At 41.8% G+C, this 23,136-nt stretch overlaps 1 long non-coding RNA gene across 2 annotated transcripts; it reads left to right on the plus strand.

The window, feature by feature from the left end:
- The first annotated feature begins 1,301 nt into the window (after nt 1-1,301).
- LOC113357682 lies at nt 1,302-6,306 on the plus strand. Of its 2 annotated transcripts, XR_003363824.1 has the most exons (7): nt 1,302-1,471; nt 1,645-1,715; nt 3,151-3,219; nt 3,978-4,023; nt 4,837-5,317; nt 5,401-5,455; nt 6,045-6,306. It is a non-coding gene; the product is annotated as an uncharacterized LOC113357682 (long non-coding RNA). The 2 variants fall into 2 exon arrangements; XR_003363823.1 differs by having other exon boundaries at nt 4,837-5,455.
- The last annotated feature ends 16,830 nt before the right edge of the window (nt 6,307-23,136 follow it).

Raw genomic sequence — 23,136 nt, forward strand, 5'->3', positions numbered from 1 at the left:
GCTTTGTATGCACTGACAAATTGAACAAAGTGCATTTGACTGGAACTAATAACTGATTTGCATTTCTTTTTGCATTTCTATAGAGTCTGCTGTTGCGTTCCACCCCATATAGTTGTTTTGGGGTAAAAACTGATTCTGCTGGAAATGATAAATTTGGGTGTTCCGCCGAGAAACGAATCTAAACCCTAAACAAATGCACTGCACGGGAGTACTTTAGATTCGAGAGATCAATCTGTACAATTCTGGCCTAAACCAAGAAATGGTCGTTCCAGACTTTCTTCAGTCACAAAGTGAAGGAGAAGGGTTGATCTTAGGGAGGGAAGCAAAGAAGGTGTTGAGATCAAAATATTGGATTTTGAAGGTGTGGATGTTTTATGACTTGTATCATAATTTGGAACTGGCTTGCGGAATGTAAGCCATCAGTTCTTTTGTGTTTTTCTGAATACTTGTGTTGATAAAACTTGTCCCTGTTGTCGAAATAGGTCGAAAACCTATTTATACAAGTCATGATTGAGCACACCTGATCTTGTAGGAAGTGGAGACAGTTAAGAAGTGGAGAAGTGGAGTCGTGTAAAAAGTTGTGACCATCATGTTTCCATCACGAGGGAAGACTGGTCAGCCTTACACCCACTACTCACTTACTGCTCATTAACCGTCTGCCTTTTCCTGATACTTTATCGTATTGGGCGCGTTGCACACCGCACGTTGTAAATCGCCAGACTAATACCCCAGTGAGCATTCCCCAGTTTGTTACATGTTTGATGTCTCGAGTATTTTCGTGAAAAATATGCAACAGATTGTTGAGTGGGTCTTGTGTGCAAGACCTAGTTATTCTGACCAATCGCGCGCAAACTAGACGGCGGGTGATCATGTGTGGGGAGCTAAGTCATGATACTTGATGCAAAAAATAGAGTGTGACGCTATTAAGTTAGTCTTAGTTGGTCTCCTGAGATTTAATCTAGGTTCGACAATTCGGCTGGCGAAGTTGGACGGCCGAGATTGTAATTTATGGAAGAGGCACTACAAAATTACTGAGCTTTTCCTAATTGCCACGGATTGGAATATCCGTGGCTATTTGTGATATTTTGCCACGCTAGAACCGTGGCAAATAGGTTACTCACTTGCCACGGCATGATGCCTACTTGCCACGCGTCTAGCTTTGTAAGGTATTAGTCCGTCAGATGTCTTCTACCCACGACAGAGTGGGCCGTGGGTATACCGGGCCTCTTGCTTCGGGACAATAAATGGTGCCGTGGCTACTGTGCCGTGGAATTCTCCTAAAATTTTCTTAAAATCTCAAGTCGTGGCTTGTAAACCTAGCAGAAGACCACGATCCCTATCTCTGATGAGATAACTCCCCAGTTCATCCAGTTCCTCCCACCTCCCTTAACTCTCCTCTTTCTTCGATTACGGTTGCTATAACAACAATCGATGCTTTGAAACCGTATACACAGAAAAGACAATATTTCAAGTAAGATGAGATTTGCTAAAATTAGATCTTCTGATTTTGTTTTTCTGAAAATAGGGGTTTTTAAGTATTAATTAGTTATGTATTAATCAACCTAATTTCATCCAGGCTTTAATCTTTTTACTGCTTTAGAATGCATCTTCTTTAATTTGAACCTATCTATGATATTGGGTCAGATTTGGAAGAAGGAAATCCATCAATGTCTTCGTTCTCTGCAAGACATCATCGATTTTATCTGCACAAGTTGGTAAGAAATTTAATTTCTTTCTCCTTGATTTCCTGCTGCGATTGTCATACATTTTGAGTTTCATTTAGGTCAAAGTTCAATTTTTGTTTTGAAATTCCAGCTATTGTTCTTGGTTTTTGTTTAGCATTGAAATTCTATTTCAAGTGTAATTTCAAAACCCAGTATGCATGTCTTTCTAGGTTTGTCAAATACTATTTTTGGTTATTCCTTGAGAATGTTGTTGCATCCTTACTCTTCTTTGTTATATTTTTTACTCTGTACGCTTGTTTAAACATCGAATTTGTTGTATGCAGCCTCTATTCTAACCTCAGCATGAAGTTTACCTTTTTGGAATAATGTCTTTCATCTATCAGCTTTATCTCCATGACTCCATTAAACTGTCAAATCAAATGTAGATGGTACAATCAAAATTTCTGAATAGCACACGTCAGAAGTATTCTATTAAAGACATGGTGTAGTAATTTCTAAGTACTGTTTGATGAAGCAATGGTTTTTGAATTAGTGGGTCAAATAGGAGACTTTTATAGTTTTACTACTCCTATAAATTTGTAGTTATGTGATTAGTAGTTCATAATTTCATATGGGATAACACCAACTGGTATTACAATACATTTACACCAAATGTTTTGTGGTTATCACATTATATGAAGTTCAGCACTTGACCGGGTCTCTCACATGATTGACTTGTTTTCTATATCCTGACAGAGAGTTTTCCGAGTCTTACTGTGTAAATAAAGATTGTTTGAGGTAGTATTGTGTTCCTACAATTTGGTATTATCATTCGAGGCGCACCCTCAAGAGCCTCAACTTATCCCATTTCATTAGGTTTTACTGTAACACCCCAGCAGTAACAAGTTTGTCTAGAAATGAATGTGACATGTTACATATTAACTGGTCATCTCAGCATCAACTAGATAAAACACAATAAGAGCTTTTTACTTTTTTGTGAGCACCAATATCCGTACGAATTCAATGTCATATTTCTTTATATCTGCAAGAAAATGTTGTTCTCCATCCTTATGAAACATGTTGTTTGAAGGTAGATTGTTGGCTTAAATATCAGGAGTTATGATTATTGCTTTTCTGTTTGGTATTCTCCCTCTAGAAAGAAGTAAAAACCATGGAAAAGTGCACTATTTGCGGGGTTTCAAGGTGGAAGATAGTGAGACCTAATACTCCTTGTCGCTTGTTGAGTCATCCTTAACTTTTGGCTTGTGGTGTTTATTTTTTGTCATGGTTTGCAATTTCTGAGCCTGGTTCTTTGTTCTTATCTTAAAAGATTGATCTTATACTTATGGTTTTTAAGCTCACAGAAGTGGTTGTGACCTGACAATTGTGCTTCGATTATATGATCTCATTAGTATTAATTTTTATTTGTGCATTTGTTCCAAAATTTACTCCATATAAGGTTTTGAGTTTCAGCTGCAAATTTCAGGTCTTCTTGGATTCCACTCATTCTTTTAAGTGGTTGTGGTTGCTGCTACTTTGTTGCTGTACATTCAAGGTAAATGCTACACAACAATAAAATTTGTTTTGCGATTGTGGTTTTTTGTATGAGCTCGAAAACTAGTGCAGGACGGCTTAATGGTAGTTTAGAAGTTTTTGACAAGTTAACTTTTGGTTTTTCACAATTCTTCAGTTTTTTTTTTTTGGCAGAATGGAGGGTGAAACAATTAATGATCTTTTTATTAATTTGTTAGGTCATAGGTTAGAGAGTGAATATAATAGTATTATATGGCAGTTTTAGAATTTCGAATCAACCCTTAGCTCATAATTGCATTTTACTCTGCCTTCCTTGATCAATACATGTGGTCTTGATGCTCTGTACTTGCAAAACACAGAACTAATAAGGTTTTCACTTTTCAGACTTTCATTTCTCAGCACTAGTCAATTCTATCAATTAACATTGTGCAAGGTTAGTAGCTTGAATGCATGACTAGTACTTACCTTTTATGCTCTATACTAGTACGAATGTTATGGAATCAATCTTTATTTACTAAAAAAGCATCTTATTTTTGACCAGCTACTATGTTATAATCTTATTTGATTATTTTGTTAGGTAGGATCAGGTCAGTGGTTAATATTGAGAAATAAGGATGAAGATGGATTTTGAAATTATTTGAGTTTCCTATGGACATATTTTATCAATGCACATGCTCGCTGACAACTTATATCTTTTCCTTCTCATCAAATTAAATCTTTATAAATTTCTGCAAAGAAATCTAGTGATTGGTACTAATTCTAGTTTTTTCAATGATGCAGGGATAGTTTTGGTTTCTCGGTTCTGAATTATAACATTCTCTACAAGGTCTGGTTTTTATTTTTTTAGTATTAGATGTTATTGATTCTGTGTTTTTATTAGATTGTCATCACAATAGTTGAGCATATCATTGTAGCTGTTTCATAATTAAGAGAACATGGATAAGAGCTGGGTTGATAAGGACCCTGCTTCTTCAGAGTATGAGTAAGGATTGAATGCATTCCTAGATTACGCTTACATCCATGGAAAGCTTAACAGGGAAGGAAAATTGAAGTGTCCTTGTACTGATTGTAAAAATTTTAAGTGGCAAGAGCGAAGTAGAATTGTTGATGATGTAGTCTGCTATGAGATGTTTCCAAGTTATACGAATTGGATTCATCATGAAGAAAGAAGTGTATCAACACCAGCAGCAGAAATTAGGAAATGAAGATGCTGAGGTTGATACTCATGTTGATGCTGATGGTATCCGTACTAGGGACGATCTTGGTGGTTTGTTGGGAAATGCTTTTCCTAGTGAAGTTGATAACATGGAGAATATGCAGGATGGAACGGGGGATGTTAATATTAATTTTAGAAAGTTGCAGATAATCTACTGAAGCACATTGTGCTGTCATGCATATTGAGGAAAATGTCTGCGAAAATATACGTGGTACTCTTCTCGAGCTCGACAAAAAGTGCAAGGATGGTGTTTGAAAGCAAGGCAAGACTTGAAAGAAATGCGAATTAAACCACAGCTTCATCCGAAATTCGATGCCGTCAAGAACTTTTCATTAATTTCTTATCATGTGTGTTTTATCTACACGTCGTGTTATCGTTTCGTTTTGTTATCATGTGCTTACTTATTGTTTGTGGTTCTTGCAGGAATATGGATGACAACCCACAACCTCCGGCAAAAAAGAAACTATACAGGCGACGCTAAGTTGAACTTTCTTACTTTAAATTTGCATATTATTAATTGCAGGCTCAAATGGAAGCCTTATATTTAGAAGAGAATGGTCCAGATAATGATGTTTCAATCTTGGAGGTCACTTCATATGACCAGCTGAAAGGAGACAAGTATTCTAAGATCACGGGAGCTGAGAATCCAGGTCGGATTCGTTCTGTTGGTTCAGCAATTAGAGGAACCAAGCTTAGGGGGGATCTTCTTCAAATGTTGGCCAAAACGACGAGGAAAATGCTGCATTAAGAGATGGAATTAAGAAACTGAAGGAGGATCAGGTTGATATGCTGAACGACATGAAAGAAGAACGTCTTCATATGGAGAAAACTGTAGAGCATATGAAAAAGGCTAACGAGGAATAACCGAAAAATAGATGCCCTATTGCTACTATTTGCTGGTCGGGTATGTATGAGCATATCCATAAATAGGTTTTGCAGTGTATTATCTAGAATCATAAGCTTTCTTTATTGCATTTTGTTTTGTAGAGCGACCTCCCACATTCAGAGCCATAGAAATATGATCTTACTACACGAATCCAAGGTAATTTTTCTGCTTTATAAGTACAAATGGTTGTGCGTGGTTCAATACCTCTATTCGTAAGATTACAATTGCTCATACCACTAAACATGTTCCCCTTGCTGCAACATATTAGAAACACGATGGCATAATTATAAGTTAGACTCTGGATTAACATCATGGACTATAGTGATATTTGCAGAACATACTTTCTTTAGCTGTCACGACACACATTTGCGTTATCGTTGGCCACATAGCTTGCCAACCATCTTAAAGTTTGCATACAACAGTGTATGATATATATTCATATTGAATTATAACGAATTGTTGAAATGGGTGTACTTGTTACGGACTATTCTGAATTTCTTGTTTTTTTCTGCCATGGATTGAATTTATGGGTAACTAGATGTATCCGCTTGAATGTATTGATGGATGTTTGTACTTGTTTAAATCCATAGGTGTACGTGAGAAAATATAGTTGGCTGAATTGATGGTTTAGACCACATGTTATATTTGAAGGAATAAGGAATTAGGCCTATTTGAATGTTGCATACAAGTATATTTTCTTATGTTATTTGTCATTGATATCATATTTGATGTCTACATTTTGCAGGTTAATTTCATTGAAAGATATTATGTTCTAGGCAGTGTTGGAAGATGTATGATAATTAACTTCGGAAGTAAGAAATCCATCTGTCATAATTGAAGTATTTTGTTTTCGCATATTCACTTTAAATTCTGCTTGTATCCGACTCTGAATGGTTTAGTATTAAGTTTTTATTTGCTTTTGTTGAATGTAATCAATCAGACAATTTTATTTGCTTTTATTGAATGTAATCAATCAGACAACCATGTAGTACTTGTGTTTTTTTTCCTTTCAATGACTAGATTGTCTTCTTGAAATTGTTGTACTGTAAGTAAATGTTGTCTTGTTATTTTAGTGGCAGCAAAAAATAACTGTATCAGTAAACAACTAGAGTGAAATCTAGCTTCAGAAAATGATCCTAAAGCAGCACCCACGCATGGACAGCGTGGCTAATAGCCACACACATGTGTCATCCGACTAATTATTAGCCACGTTGGTACCCGTGGTAAGTGTTGTTGCATTATTAGCCACGCAAAGAAAATCGTGGCTATCATCGTGGCAAATAGTATTATCCACTGGACTATTTGTTACGGCACTTCAAGCGTGGCAAGTTATCTTTTGCCACGGATTTTTGAGCAATTGCCACGATTCTTCAGCGTGGCTAAAACTCAGTATTTTTGTAGTGAGGGTGGTCGTTGATTATGGCCACATCTCGTTAGCGCCTGCCAGTGCCATAGTGACGTAATGGCGGGGCTACTATACCTTGGCATGTTGGTGTTAGATCCAAATATGACCCAACAGTATTGGCTCTAGTTGCCATATCAAACTTAATGGCTTGCGTGGCATTATTTGGCATGGGACGGCATAGCGGTCTTAACCAAAATTAGGGCTTGACATGTAAAAGCCCTAATTAGTGTGTGCGACTATGTTGACGCGACAACCACTAGGTTTTGGCGCGGTTTGGCATTATTTAATGCGTGTGGCGGATTTAGAGCGACCTGATTGGTCGATGGAAAGGGGGTCGGCAAGCGACATGGGGCCAGCCTCATTATAAGTGTGTGTGGCACATCTAGAGCGACCTGATTGGTCGATGGAAAGAGGGCCGGAAAGAAGCATGAGGCCGACCTCATTCTAAATGTGTGGCGCACTTAGAGCGACCTGATTGGTTGATGGAAAAGGGGGCCGGCAAGCAGCATGGGGACGGCCTCATTCTAAATGCATGTGGTGCATTTACAGCGACCTGATTGGTCGATGGAAAGGGGGCCGGCAAGCAGCATGGGGCCGGCCTCATTCTAAGTGCGTGTGGCGCATTTAGAGCGACCTGATTGGTCGATTGAAAAGGGGGACGGCAAGCAGCATGGGGACGACCTCATTCTAAATGCATGTGGCGCATTTAGAGCGACCTGATTGGTCGACGGGAAAGGGGGCCCGACAAGGGCAACATGGAGCATGGCCATCCGGCTACAGGTGGTGCCTGCTAGGGCGAACCGTCCATCCATGTGGCGCAACCACGCCTCCTCTTGTTGCTGCTCCTATTTGTCGCAGATCCTCTTTTATTTGTTGTTTTCTGATTTTTGGTAGGATTTTGCTCCTACTAGTCCATGGAGGATTAATTTTCTAGCTTACCTAGGTTTTGTGTCGACCAATAGGGTTCGAGATATTGCGCAGGGCGCAAAAACCTATTTTTTTGTGAATTGATAAATTAGGTTAAAGAACTGAATTTTGCGGGTTGCCGCAAAATCAATCAATTTTGGGTGAATTTGCATACTTATACAAAAAATCACTAATTTTGAGTATCAAAGGGAAGCATAACTTTGGGTGCCTCTGATTGAGTACTTCCATACGCATCTTAATCCTGACACTTCGGGAGATTCGTGCTACTCAGCTGGGAGAGAGCATTAATCGTCATGTCATGTCAGTATTAAGAGTTCAACTGGGGAACATGGCATAGAATAAATACTCATAAATTTACAAAATATTTGGGGTTGTTGCTACACGCACCATTCTGAATAAATTTCAAATGTGCTGAATTGCTCAATACATATGTAAGTAAAGAGGCTTGGACACTCATCACTTTTAAATGGCTCAATATTCTTTGTAGAATGACGACGCATTAAATACAGGGTTTTACAATTTATCCCTGAACTAATAACCACCATCAACATTAAGTCCCCTGCTTAGTACGTAACAGTGACATTGTTGCGGGGTAAGCACTATTTGGTGACAAATAAAGATAAAACTTATGAGGCAAGGTAGACAGATGCTACCAGGATAAAGTCCGGCTAGGTCTTTGAGCAAGATATGTTTAACGAAGTATCAAAACACGCAGTGATCGTCCTCCTATCATACGTCAATTTCCTCCAGGTAGATTTCAAAGTTTGCTAAACTTCATTGCGCTCGATTGCGAGAGGCCTTGACTTTATGTTACTTGGAGTCTGGACTGCTGAGTCACAACTAAAATGTTTTTTAAACTCTTGAGCATTGACTGGAATGGAATTTCTTTCATCCTGACTCTTTATCTCATCGGCTCATTCTTTCCCATATGATTGCGATGATGAAATGCTCGGAATGCTTATATGGGAAAAATCTTCCGGAGTCTTTGAGTGAAGTAAACAGGCTGAGAGGCGTTCTGTTCAGGATATTGAAGCAGCTTCTAGGGAGAACGTTGAAGCGATTTCTGGAGAGAACGTTGAAGCGGCTTTTGGAGAGAACGTTGAAGCCACTTCTGGAGAGAACATCGAAGCAGCTTCTAGAGAGAACATTGAAGCGGATTCTGGATAGAACTCCAGTGAGGGCGCCATTAACCCTTGATCTCGAAAAACGAGTTCTGCTCATTCTTATGTTTGATAATCCCCGATGCAAACTATATGCTTCTTGAATATTTTTGGCGTGCCGGCTAGGCATGTAGAAGCATGGACGCATTGTCACAAATTAAGAAATCTAAAAGCTAGGTGTTTAGAAGCATTGATGCATTTCCACGGACTAAGAAATCTAAAATCCATGCTTGTTAGGTGAGGAGGCTTCATCTCCAATTAATGACACGTGTAATGTGATTCGATGCGCCGTTTATGAAGAAGTAGTTCCAACCCGGGAGTGTTATGTGTGCTGACTTCAAATTCATTGCTTCTTGGTTCTGTGAAGGGGATTCCCAAAATCCGGAAAACTGCCGACAACAAAACTTCTTCTAGGAATCTCTTCAGGCGAAGGTTGAAGCAGGCTGCTCTTCGGATGCGGAAGATGCTTTCTCCAGAAAGAATGTGTCGCTGCTTGATGATCTTGTGCTTTCTTTTCCTTTACATATTCCCCTCTTCAGTATTTTGAAATATATGAGACATCTCTTGCATGGTTCGATTTTTTCTGGTTTCGAATTAGTGGGTAATGATTTTGTGAGGGTTTGGGTTTACTCGAATTTTCCTTGAGATGATTCAGGAGTAAAGAGATTTATAAAATGGAAATGATACTTGATTAACTGACAAATTGAAACCCTAATTATGAATGCAAGTAGTGCAATCATTTTGGAGGAATTAAAAATATTGCATGAAAAGGGAAATTGCTAAAGGAAATACTAAAAGGAATATTGGAGGAGAGGGCGGCGTGACATCTTAGGTATTGAAGGGTTTGAGCCACCGGACGTGTATTACTACGCCTTCTAGCTTGTTAGTATTGATGAGCCTGCAGTAACCTCCCAAAATAATTTGTGCCACTAGGTACGGCTCGTCTTTCTTTCCTATGGAGTCGGAAGGAGCAGGCTGAGCCACAACTACTATATCTCCAATTTGGAATGGGTTTAGGCTTCGCCATTACTTTTCTAGATTCCTTATCTTTAACTGTGACAACTTCTAAACTCTAGGTAAAATACTTGAAAGGACCAACATCTCATTCACATCTCCTAATGACGGCTGGGTTGATAGTCGGATCGAGTCCCCAAGCCTTGGCAGAAGGAGGAGTTACTGGTTGCAAAAAGGGTTGTTCAATAAGACTTACTTGTTTCCGGAATCTGCGAACAAATGCGGATGCGCTCTCTCCAGGCAGCTGTGTCACATTCGCAAGTTGTTGATACGGCAACAAATAGTCTTTAGGATTGAACGGTCTGTTGGAGACCCTTTCAGGTATAGACACTGGAAAAGGGCATAGTCCTAGCATTGCTTTGTTATAGTGTATCCATGGGCGCCCCAGGATCATATCATAATTCGGGTACTCTTTAACCACATGAAATTTGGTGTGTGTTAGAGCATCTACCACCTTGATTCGATATTGATGTACCCGTAAGCGTCTCTGGGTTCTCCTTCTGAGTTTTTGATTATGGTTGGGCGATGGAAAACTTCCTGTTTTGAAATCTTTGCAGATCTCAACGTCTTGATGGTGACAATATTGAAATCAGATGTCGCGTCAATCAATATGATGTTAAACTCGACATCCTTCACGTGAGCGGTGGTTAGGAGTCACCGGTTACATCTATCGGTCGCGCTTTCCAAGAAAGATTGGGGTTTGGGAACGACTTCCCTGACTGGAAACAAACGCTTGCCTGATACAATACGGTTGAGGGCTGCAAATATGTCTTGACGATGCGCCTTGGATAAATACAGAATTTCACATAAATGTTCCATCATAGACTGTACGGTTTTGTGGAAGGAGTCCCCAGAAATCATGCAACTCCTGACGGGAAGAGGGTCTCTGCGAAGTCCTTCAGGGCGTAATTGAATTTCCCATGCATCTACCTTTTCTTTGCAAATGCGCTTCAATTTGTTGCATTCATTAGTTGGATGACTGACGAACCTGTGATAATGACAATATTTAGGATTTGTCATTTCTTCCTCAGTTGGTGGGCGCCTGATAGGAGGTAGTTTGATGGAATCATCTTGAATCCATATTTCCAGGAGTTCAATTACTTCCTCGATCGGGAACGAGAAGTTTGGAGCAGCATCTCCAGTTTCTTGTTGTTGCGCTGGTGCCGCACGTTTGAGTTGTTGTTCCGCTGCTAGAGATTTTCTCTTTCCTCTTTCACTAGCGATTGACTGGAGGTTGGATATTTTAGTGGAAGGACGCCTGCTTTCCTAAACATCTTTACGAGCTTCCTCATTCTGGGACGGTCCGGATCGACTGAGTAAAGCAGCAGCGGATCTCTTAGCAGCTTTTAATGCAATATGGGAATTGATACTTTCCAGCAAGGACGCACATAATGAAATCATCTTTTCATTGCGAGGACTCTGATGGGAACGTGACAAATCCCATGAGTCTTCTTTCCGAGCTTGAGAAAACATCTCTTGATCATCAGTATTGGTCCAAAATGAATTGTTGATAGCGTTTCCTCCAGAATGAATACGTGTTGGTCCCTTCGATAGTTGATCCGTGAGGTCTTTCAAAAGTTTAATACTTCGTCTTGCGTCTTGATAATAATAGCTTGATCCCAGACAATATCATTCAGGATTTTCATCAAATCGTGAATAGTTGTTAAATATTGAGACTTTATAGCCTCAACAAGGGATTTAAATGGAAGAACGGTTTCAGTAATAACATGTGAAGTATTGTCAGTGCTAGGGGAAGTAAAGTTGGGATTGAGGGTTTCTGAACCATTCCTAAGATCAACCATCTTGAGAAATTTAGAAAATTGAAAATTGATTTTGCAACCGAGAGATTAATCTCCCACTGTGGTCGCCAGTTGTTTTGGGTAAAAACTGATTCTGCTGGAAATGGTAAACTTGGGTGTGCCGCCGAGAAACGAATCTAAACCCTAAATAAATGCACTGCACGGGAGTACTTTAGATTCGAGGGATCAATCTGTACAATTCTGGCCTAAACCAAGAAATGAACGTTCCAGACTTGCTTTGGTCACAAAGTGAAGGAGAAGGGTTGATCTTAGGGAGGGAAGCAAAGAAGGTGTTGAGATAAAAAATATTGGATTTTGTAGGTGTGGCTGTAGATAGCTTTCAGAATGTAAGCCATCAGTTCTTTTGTATTTTTCTGAATACTTGTGTTGATAACACTTGTCCCTCTTGTCGAAATAGGTCGAAAACCTATTTATACAAGTCATATTGAGCACACCTGATCTCATAGGAAGTGAAGACTGTCAGCCTTACACCCACTACTCACTTACTGCTCATTAACCGTCCGCCTTTTCCTAACACTTTCTCATAATGGGCGCGTTGCACGTCGCACGCTGTAAACCGCCAGACCAATACCCTAGTGAGCATCCCCCAGTTTGTGACATGTTTGATGTCTCGAATATTTTAGTGGAAAATATGCAACAGATTGCTGAGTGGGTCTTGTGGGCAAGACCTAGTTATTCTGACCAATCGCGCACAAACTAGGCGACGGGTGATCATGTGTGGCGAGCTAAGTCATGAGACTTGCTGCAAAAATTGCGTGTGACGCTATTAAGTTAGTTTTGGTTGGTCGCCTGAGATTTAATCTAGTTTCATAAATTCGGCTAGCGAAGTTGGACGGCCGAGATTTAATCTCGTTAGCGCCTGCCAGTGGCATAATAACGTAATGGTGCGGCCACTATATCTTGGCATGTTGGTGTTAGATCCAAATATGACCCAACAACATTGGCTCTAGTTGATGTACCAAACTTAATGCCTTACGTGGCATTATTTGGCATGGGACGACATAACGGTCTTAACCAAATTAGGGTTTGGTATGTAAAAGCCCTAATTAGTGTGTGCGGCTATGTTGACGCGAGGACCACTAGGTGTTGGCGCGGTTTGTCTTTATTTAAAGTGCGTGGCGGGTTTAGTGCGACCTGATTGGTCGATGGAAAGGGGGCCGACAAGCGGCATGGGGAAAGCCTCATTCTAAGTGTGTGTAGCGCATTCAGAGCGATCTGATTGGCCGATGGAAAGAGGTACGGAAAGCAGCATGGGGTTGGCCTCATTCTAAATGCATGTGGCGCATTTAGAGCGACCTGATTGGTCGATGGAAAAGGGGGTCGGCAAGCAGCATGGGGCCGACCTCATACTAAATGCATGTCGCGCATTTAAGGCGACCTGATTGGTCGATGGAAAGGGAGCCGACATGCAGCATGGGGCCGACCTCATTCTAAATGCATGTGGCGTATTTAGCGCGACCTGATTGGTCGATGGAAAGGGGTCCGACAAGCAGCATGGGCCGGCCTCATTCTAAGTGCGTGTGACGCATTTAGAGCGACCTGATTGGTCAATGGAAAAGGGGGACGACAAGCAGCATGGGGCCGGCCTCATTCGAAATGCATGTAGCGCATTTAAAGTGACCTGATTGGTCGACGAGAAAGGGGGGCTGGCAAGAGCAACATGGAGCGTAGCCATCCGGCTACAGGTGGTGCCTGCTAGGGCGAACTGGCCAGCCATGTGGGGCGGTGTGACATGCCCATTTAATCACCTAAAATTTTCATGGGACATGACCGGCAATGATTGTGGTTCAGTGAATCAACTTTACCCACAATCACTCATCCTTGCATACTCGCATCAAATTACACATCTGCCTTCACTTTAAAGGCTTTGCATAACAGAAGTCTTTTCTTCTTTCTCTCTAACTCTTCGTGCCCCCATAAGCATAAGAGGTTCTTCCATGTACTTAACTAATTCTCACATAAAGCAGCAACACAATGAACACAAATATTACTGCAACAAACCCATTTTATTGCACTAAAGGAAGATTACAAAACTCGTCCATCACATGGAACAAAACAGGCCATTCACCCTCTTGGTGAATGCCTAAAACACTTTCTACATTAGTGGTTCTTCTCTCAATTGAACAACACTCATTTACAAGGGTCCTCTGGCTATTTATAATGCCAAGAACTACGGCCAATCCGTATGCAACACAGTTGCACGCCTATGAACAACCATTTGTCCATAGGCAGTTCCCCTAACCGCCAAGCTTATTTTTTAACTTCCAACTTTAGTGCTGGCTTGCAGAAATTGCGCCACACTTGTCTTGGACGGTTAGGACATGCCAAACTCGGTTACAAAGCTCCTTTATAATCGTCTCCAACTTGCTCTTTCACTTTGGCATGCGTGTGATGCACACACACTCGAAACTGACAGCTTGCACTCAAATTCGACAATCATTGCACTTCGCAACTTGGCCCTTCCAACGTTCGGCAATGGTTGCGCTTTACTCAACTTGCACTTGGCTTATTTGGATGCCAACATCCAAATACCCTGCCAATTGAGTCTTGACTTACTTAGTTCAACTTCATACTTCATATGCATCACTTGCATTCCTTTTGCCTGAGCAATTGATACCAATGGCGTGTTTGGCCCTGTAATGCTCCAATATTCGGCAGTAGTTGGCCGAATGAAATATAAGTAATGGTTTGTCCTTTCCTAACACCGAGGCCTTTTCAGCATAATTGGCTCCAGAGTTGGCAGAAAACTCTGCAGTTAAGCGTGCTCGGGCGGGAGCAATCCATGGATGGGTTACCATCCAGGAAGTTTCTGCTGGATAACCGCAGCGATGCCCGTTGAAAACCCCATACTTCCGGATATGCGCAGTGGCTAAGTGGGGACAATATCGGTGGAGGGATGGGTCATTACAAATGGTATCAGAGCCGATGACGGTTCACCTCCCGAGGGTGGGAAGGTACGCTGGATGGTTTGGTTCAGGTACTTATATCTCATGAGGGGTAGGGAACGTCGGAGATCTGGGCTTGAATGTATTCCGGATCCGAGGACGACTCCAATTTAAGGTGGTGGTATTGTAATGCTCCGATATTCGGCAGTGGTTAGCCGAATGGAATAAAAGTAATGGTTTGTCATTTCCTAACACCGAGGCCTTTTCAGCACAATTGGCTCCAGAGTTGGCAGAAAACTCTGCAGTTAAGCGTGCTCGGGCGGTAGCAATCCAGGGATGGGTGACCATCCAGGAAGTTTCAGCTGGATAACCGCAGTGATGCCCGTTGAAAACCCCACACTGTGGGATATGCGCAGTGGCTAAGTGGGGACAGTATTGGTGGAGGGACGGGTCATTACAGGCCCGCCATTGTTGCATATGCATTGTCCAAGCCTTGGCCAAAGCTTAGAACGAAGCACACTATAATTGACAATTAGTTGAATACTCCTTCAAACTGATGCCATCATGTTGCTTTAGCTTTCATGAAGATTTCTTCAATAATGGACACATGCCATCTTTATGCATCACCACTACTTTGTCCTTATTCTCTACGCATCATTAGTTCGTCCTAACTTGCATCTCCAACCGCATCATGCATCTTGGCTATGTCCAAATCCTATTTGGCGCATGCTACTGTTGCATATTTTCTATGCCAGTCAACACCCGAATTTTAATGCAAGCTTGTGCACCTTTGCACAACTGGAACGGACTTAACTTGGTAATTCTGAGCATCACCATAGAGCTCCGCAAAGCCATATCACTCAATGACTTTCACGGAAAAATTCCCGTGGACAATCTTAACAAGGCCATAATCCTTGCAAATGAGGCACCACTGCCTACGTTCCATGAAGCAAGAATGCCACATTCTTCTTCAAACTTGGAACTCATTTTTACTTCCCATGCACATCTAACAACTGTTGTCTTTCCCCTTCTCCAAAATCAGCGTTAGTAGCAACAATTGCTGATTTGCAGTTGACAAGAACATCCTCTTGTGGTTATGATCAAATGCAGGTCTTTGGACATCCTTGTCCAAGCATATTGATCCCACTTATAAAACAGGTGCAAGCACACTCCTTGTGCTCATCTAGCATCAACGAAGAACTCTTGCAAACGCAAGACCGTGGTGTATCAGTTTTATCCTAACTTGCGCTTCTTTCTTCGGCCTTTCCATAAGCTTTATGCTAGATAAGAATTGGCCATCCAATTCTTCCTTCATGGCATCACATTGCCACAAACATGCTGGTTCGCAACCAGACTTTGCATTACCACCAAGGTACATGCATTCGAGAGAGATAACTATAATCTTCCATCAACTGGCTACGATGAAAACACCTTCAATCTATCGCATAGACATGTTCTTCATTTGCTTTTCCACTGCAAAGGACAACACCATCTTTGAGTTCAGGAATTTTCGCAAGATTCCCATTACCACACATGTAATGTACTCGCTACTGATAACACTACGAAAACATGCATTCCAAATGCTTAGTCTTCGCATACTTGTGAGAAACATGGACTTTAACACCTGACTTGCACCATATAAGTCAGCATACTTCTTAGTTTTGTCATGCCATCACTTGAAAAGTCGGTTTTCAATGATTCTTGCGTGTTGTCTAACACTTTGGGCTGGAATCCAGGCACCTTTTCCATGAACTTTACTAGCCTGTTGCTACTTCAAGCTTCAAAGTTCATTCCAATTGATCTTTCCACACAAGACCAACTTCTTCTAGTCTCCATACTAGTAAAACCCAAACAATTCTTCGCTGAATTTGACAAAAAAATGACACCAACTTGAGTAAAAGAGAGAAAAATCAACAACTGTGTCCCCTAACTTGGATCTGATACCAGCTGTGACATGCCCATTTAATCGCCTAAAATTTTCATGGGACATGACCGGCAATGATTGTGGTTCAATGAATCAACTTCACTCACAATCACTCAGCCTTGCATACTTGCATCAAAGTACGCATCTGCCTTCGCACAACAGAAGTCTTTTCTTCTTTCTCTCTAACTCTTCATGCCCCCATAAGTATAAGAGGTTCTTCCATGTACTTAACCGATTCTCACACAAATAAGCAACACAATGAACACAAATATTACTGCAACAAACCCATTTTATTGCACTAAAGGAAGATTACAAAACTCGTCCATCACATGGACCAAAACAGGCCATTCACCCTCTTAGTGAATGCCTGAAACACTCTCTACATTAGTGGTTATTCTCTCAATTGAACAACAATCATTTACAAGGGTTCTCTGGCTATCCATAATGTCAAGAACCAGGTACAATCCGTATGCAACACAGTTGCACGCCTATGAACAACCATCTGTCTATAGGCAGTTCCCCTAACCGCCAGCCTTACTTTTTAATTGCCAACTTTAGTGCTGGCTTGCAGAAACTGCGCCACACTTGTCTTGGACGGTTAGGACATGCCAAACTCGGTTACAAAGCTCCTTTATAACCGTCTCCAACTTTCTCTTTTACTTTGGCATGTGTGTGATGCACACATACTCGAAACTGACAGATTGAACTCAAATCCGACAATCATTGCACTTCGCAACTTGGACCTGCCATCGTTCGGCAATGGTTGCGCTTTACTCAACTTGCACTTAGCTTATTTGGATTTCAACATCCAAATACGATGCCAATTGAGTCTTGACTTGCTTAGTTCAACTTCATACTTCATATGCATCACTTGCATTCCTTTTGCCTGAGCAATTGATACCAATGGCGCATTTGGCTCCGCCATTGTTGCATATGCATTGTCCAAGCCTTGTCCAAAGCTTAGAACTATGCCATAAACCAACTCCTGGCCTATTCTTCACTCTTGCATCATCCTTGAATTTGGGCCAACTCAATTCCACGGATATGCATCAATGCCAACATCGCATGTTGCATGTTGCATATTGCTTGTGAATACCAATATTCTGTGGAGCACGTGTCACGATCTTAGTGGTCGCATATATACCTAACTGTGTAGCATGAGCTAACCAGAGAAGCCTGAGTAACAAGGGATACCTTCGCAGATCTACTTTATCTCATCCCAAGAAAGAAGGCGTGAACGGTCAAGATAAGGAAGGAAAAAGCCTAGTCTATATAGAGTCAGCTGGCGAGGGGACATAGGTAGATGACGCATCCAATCAGCATTAAATGCTCAAATCTCTTATCTACACGCATGAATCTAGGCACGTGGAGAGAGAAAGCGTGGCAGAACCCGATTGGCAGAAGCTGGCGGTGAACGAAGGTACAACCTGTTCTAAGGTTGGGTAGTTCCCGAAGGAACGTGGGCCAGCTGAGGTGGCGAAATATAACTGGAGAAAGTACGCGGTGGACGAAGGTACCATTGGTACGAAAGGTATATCAGTAGATGATGGACCCAGAGTCAGCAAAGATATACCTAGAGCAAGAGGGGCTATAAATATCAAGCTTCACCAACAAACTAAGGGCATTCAATATCTAGGAGAGAAGATCTAGTCTTAAGCTTATACCTCTTTAATGTTTAGAACTTAAGTATTTACTTCCAGTTGAGTTCTCTCTATTACTTTGGGAAGCATTTAAGATCTTTGTAACCACCACAACTTAATACAAAAACCAGCACTCATTATCCCGTGGATGTAGACAAATGTCTAACCACGTAAATCTCTTGTGTCTCATGATAACTTAGAAGCTTTTACATTATACTTGTGTTCTTCGTTGTTATTGTGATCTAAAATATCATTTATTACTTGGAAATATCGGTTCAACGGAGGTATCAATACTACTTAGTATCAGATCCTCAGAGCTATATACATTACGTAGACTACGGGAAAACGAGTAGTCACAGTTTGGCGCCCATCGTGTTTTGCTCACGAACCTGAGTTTAGGCACAATTTTACATTTTACTTATACATCTTCTGAAACGAAGGGATCTGTGTTTCACCGATGAATCTCACTCTCTAGTGATTCGTTCATCCATTATTTGTGTATGTTTTTGAGTTCATAGCCTCTAAAAACGCGCCTCATTACAGATCCACAACAAATCTTTCAAAAAACATACTCACAAAACGCCAAAATGTTTGTTGTGTACTAAAACAACCTTTCTTAAACAAAGCGCATCTTAGATCTGAGAACCTTTGACTGACAGAGGAATCTCAGTAAAATTTTAAGGATAAAAGATCTTCCAACGCATTTAATAGCTTTGTTTTTGCAATATCTGACATCCCCCTTTTCCATTGGTTTTCGACATTTTAAGGTTGTATTTTCCAAGGATGTCATAAGCATTTAATACCCGTCTGTCAAAAACATTATTTCAGTCCTTTTTATGAAAAAGCTGCTCAACAGTCTTCTGTGTCAGAGCATTAATAGCTACTTTTAACGAATGTACCCAAGTAGCATACTTCTTCGATTTTTCTGTAACCGCAGGATAACCAAAGCCGAAGGCATGCAAAAACCTATGTACCAACAAGCTCACGACCAGCTATCACAAGAGGGAGATCCTAAAAGCCGTCTCAAGCAAACCAAAGGAATGAAGCGGAGGATGGACAAAGCGAAATAGCAAGAAGAAAATTTGCTAACAAATCGCCCATTCCTGCTGAAGGGATGGGGAAAACATCAGGAGCTCAACCAATCTACGGCATGCCATTACCGGAGCATGCTACAACTACGAAGCCACCTGCGGCCAACGCAGGGTCACCCAGAACCTTAGCTCCTACGGGGCGAGGGTTGGGAAACCTAACTCCAATTCAGATAGATCCAGACGCACCAATTATAGAGGATGGAGTGGAAAACTCTGAAGATCCAGCAGACATCACTCCTCAGGGGGGTGGAACCCACAATGAAGACCAAATGGCGGCACAAATAACAGCTTTGTTACTCCGTAACAATAAAAACGAAGATGCAATGCACGAGATGGCCCAAGAGAACCAGAACCTCAAAGTATGTTAGACATACAAGTCGAAGGTTCCCAAACTCACCCTCCACAACCGAGGCGTGAAAATGGGGCTATCTCAGGAAGACGAAGGGCGAATCTCAACCCACCAAAGGAGAATCAGCCTAAGGGAGCAAGGAGAGCGCACCATGATCCAGATGAAACGGATTCAACATACAAGCCCTCTCAAACCTACTACGAAGAAGCATTTTCCAAAGATGCTCACAATGTGAACATGGTCATGGAGCAAATGAAGAAAATGCGGAAGGAGATCCAAGGCCTAAAAACTGGCCACACAGGCGCAAGACTAGAAGAAGTACTACAGGAGGCAACCACGTCACCACTATCTTTTCGCATTTTGAGGGAAACCATCCCTCCGAAATGCCCGGTACCTACGTTCCAAGCATACAACGGTACCTCAGATCCCGCAGCCCACCTACGGTATTACACTCGTGTCCTTTCCCATTGGGACATAAACGAGGTGGTACTTTGTAGGTACTTCCCGGCAAGCTTGACGGGATCAGCATTGGCCTGGTATGACAACTTACCAGCAAACTCAATTGACTCCTTCGAGCAATTATCTATGGTGTTTTTGGAGACATACATGTACAACAAATCAACAAAGGCGGGGTTAGAGGCTATTTGCTTTAGCTATCGGTCCCAGGGAGACGCTGATGCAGTACACAGACAAGTGGCAAAAGACGTGCCAAGTAATTGGAAAAGTCAATCCAGAAATTAGCATAAATTGCTATAAGTACAGACTTGATAGAACCTCAACCATCTTCGTGGAGCTTCACAACAGAGCCCTCGATTCCGAAGGCGAGCTCAGGGTTGTCCAGGACCGTTACATCAGACTCGAAGAAATCCAGAAGGACAACCCCAGGGCACAAGCAAAGGCAACACCGGCTCCGCAACGAACTAACTCTCTGGAACCAATTCCGGAGGTATCTAAGCGACAAAACGAAGCCGGGGGCAGAACCAATTCTCGAGACAAGCGATCCAAGCACGGAGGTGGAAACGAGGCAAAGGAAGAGAAGAATTTATGGATAAGGTCTACACAAAGTTAAACACAACTTTCTCTCACATCCTAAGCAAGGAGGGAGCAAAGCCAGGCTTTCCTTACCCTAATACTAGGGGAAAGCAGCCAGAAAAGACAAAGGAGTCTAAGGAGTACTGTGCGTACCACCAATACTACGGACATACTACTGATACATGCTACCACCTGCGCAACGTGATCCAAAGATTCATCGACGAAGGAAAATTCATGGAGTACGTACAACTGCAGCCAGCGGAGATTGAGGAGATCCCAAAGAAAAGGGTAAAACTACCTCAGGATGGCAAATACATCAACATGATCACCTTCTCCAGCGGAGGTCAAGAAGAAATGCTCGAAGATATCCTCGAGTTAGCTCGAAACATAAAGAAGATTGAATCCCATGAAGTGTTCAAGCTAAGTGGACCACCCACTAGCACTTGGGAGGACTGGATGGCCACGCCATTAACCTTTTCAACAAAGCACGTCAACCAGGAGGTTGAATTGCACAACGATCCACTAGTGATCACTCTTCCAATACATGGATGGAACGTTACGAAGGTCCTTGTGGATGGGGGCAGTTCGTTAAATGTGTTATTTTACGAACCCTACCTACGCATGGGTTTGACATCAGAACAAATGGATTATTCCACTTGCACAATATATGGTTTTAATGGAACAGTCTCAAGACCGAAGGGAGAAATCGTCTTGCAAGTACACGCAGGATAGGGAGAAATCGTCTTGCAGGTACACACAGGACCCTTAGTAACCAGTACACGCTTCTGTGTGGTGGACGCACCTTCTCCCTACAACGTAATCATGGACAGACTATGGGTCCATCGACTGCGAGGAACAACTTCGACGTATCACCAGTACCTACGCTTTCCTACACCTACGGGTGAAATGGAAATCAAAGGCGACCAGCAAGATGCAAGGCTATGCAATCTAGCGGAAATCGGACTCAACGAAGAAAGAACTGCTACTCAACAGCATGAAAGAAAGAGACGTAAGGTAAATACCAAGGAAGTACAGGACGCAGCCTCCTCAGTACCCAGAGCCGTCTCAGACCCGGAGACAAGCACCTCCGCCACTCCAGGTGTAGATGTCTCCGCCAGAAAAACACTCCTCAAATCTTCTCACCGGTAGAACCAACAAAAAAAATCAACATCGGGACGGAGGCAGAACCAAAGATGCTCAACATCGGAACTTTTCTTGATGAAGAAGAGGAGATGCAACTACAAAGGCTACTAAAAAAAACGCAGATGTCTTCGCATGGTTAATGGAAGACATGCCGGGAATCGATCTGAATTTGGTCTCACACCACCTTCGGCTCAGACCGGAGATACCACCATTTAAACAACGCATACGTAAAGTGGCATACATCTACCACGAAGGGGTGGAAAAAGAGTTGCAAAAGTTACTTGCAGCTGGATTCATACGAGAAGTCAAATATCCCACTTGGATATAAAACATGGTAATTGTTCCTAAGAAGAACGGAGGTGTACGCATTTGCATCGACTTTAGCAATATCAACAAGGCGTGCCCCAAGGACAGCTACCCACTGCCAAATATTGACCAACTGGTCAATGCAACCGAAGGCCACCAAAGGCTATCCTTCATGGATGGATATTCATGCTATAACCAAATAGCCCTTGCGGAAGAAGATCAGGAGCATACTGCGTTCTTTACCCCCACGAGGCATGTATTGCTATACAAGGATACATTTTGGACTAAAAAATGCGGGGGCAACATACCAACGATTAGTAGAAAAAATCTAATGGATAGGAAAAATACTGGAGGTCTAAGTAGACTACATGCTTGTCAAGATCAAAGAAGCAAAAAACCATCTCTCGGACCTAAGGGAGATATTTGAAGCCATGAAAAGCTACCACATGAAGGTGAACCCGGAAAAATGTACGTTCGGAGTTACCTCAGGAAAATTCTTGGGTAACTTGGTCACCAAGCGAGTAATCGAAGTAGACCCTCAAAGGGTCAGAGCAATAATGGAGATGTCATCTCCGCAGACCCTAAATGGAGTGCAAAAGCTAAATGGAATTTTAGCTTCCATGGGAAGATTCATATCAAGATCATCAGATAAATGCAAAGCGTTTTTTGACACACTAAGGAAAGGAAGCATGTTCACATGGACCGAAGAGTGCGAACAAGCTTTTCGCAAGATCAAAGAGTACTTAGTATCAGTACCCATTTTGCAGAAACCGGAGCCAGGCAAAATACTCACACTATACCTAGCAGCAACAAGCTACGTTGTGAGCGCAGTGTTGGTACGAGACCAAGGGCAAGGAGAAAGCCGTATAGTACATCAGCAAGACACTCAGTGCAGCGGAGCGTAACTACACCAAGGTGGAACAACTCATATATTCCTTAGTAGTGGCAACACAAAAGCTAAGAAATATATTTCGATGCACACACCATCCAAGTTTTCACGAAGGCTCAAATAAGTCAAATCCTCGACAGCACGGAGAAGATTGGAAGAGTGGCAAAATGGAATGCCATGATCAAACAATTTCACATAATATTCGAAACCAGGAAATCGGAGAAATCACAAATCTTAGCAGACTTCTTGGCA

This window comes from Papaver somniferum, chromosome 3, assembly GCF_003573695.1.
Source record: "Papaver somniferum cultivar HN1 chromosome 3, ASM357369v1, whole genome shotgun sequence".
In the NCBI taxonomy this organism is placed as follows: domain Eukaryota; kingdom Viridiplantae; phylum Streptophyta; class Magnoliopsida; order Ranunculales; family Papaveraceae; genus Papaver; species Papaver somniferum.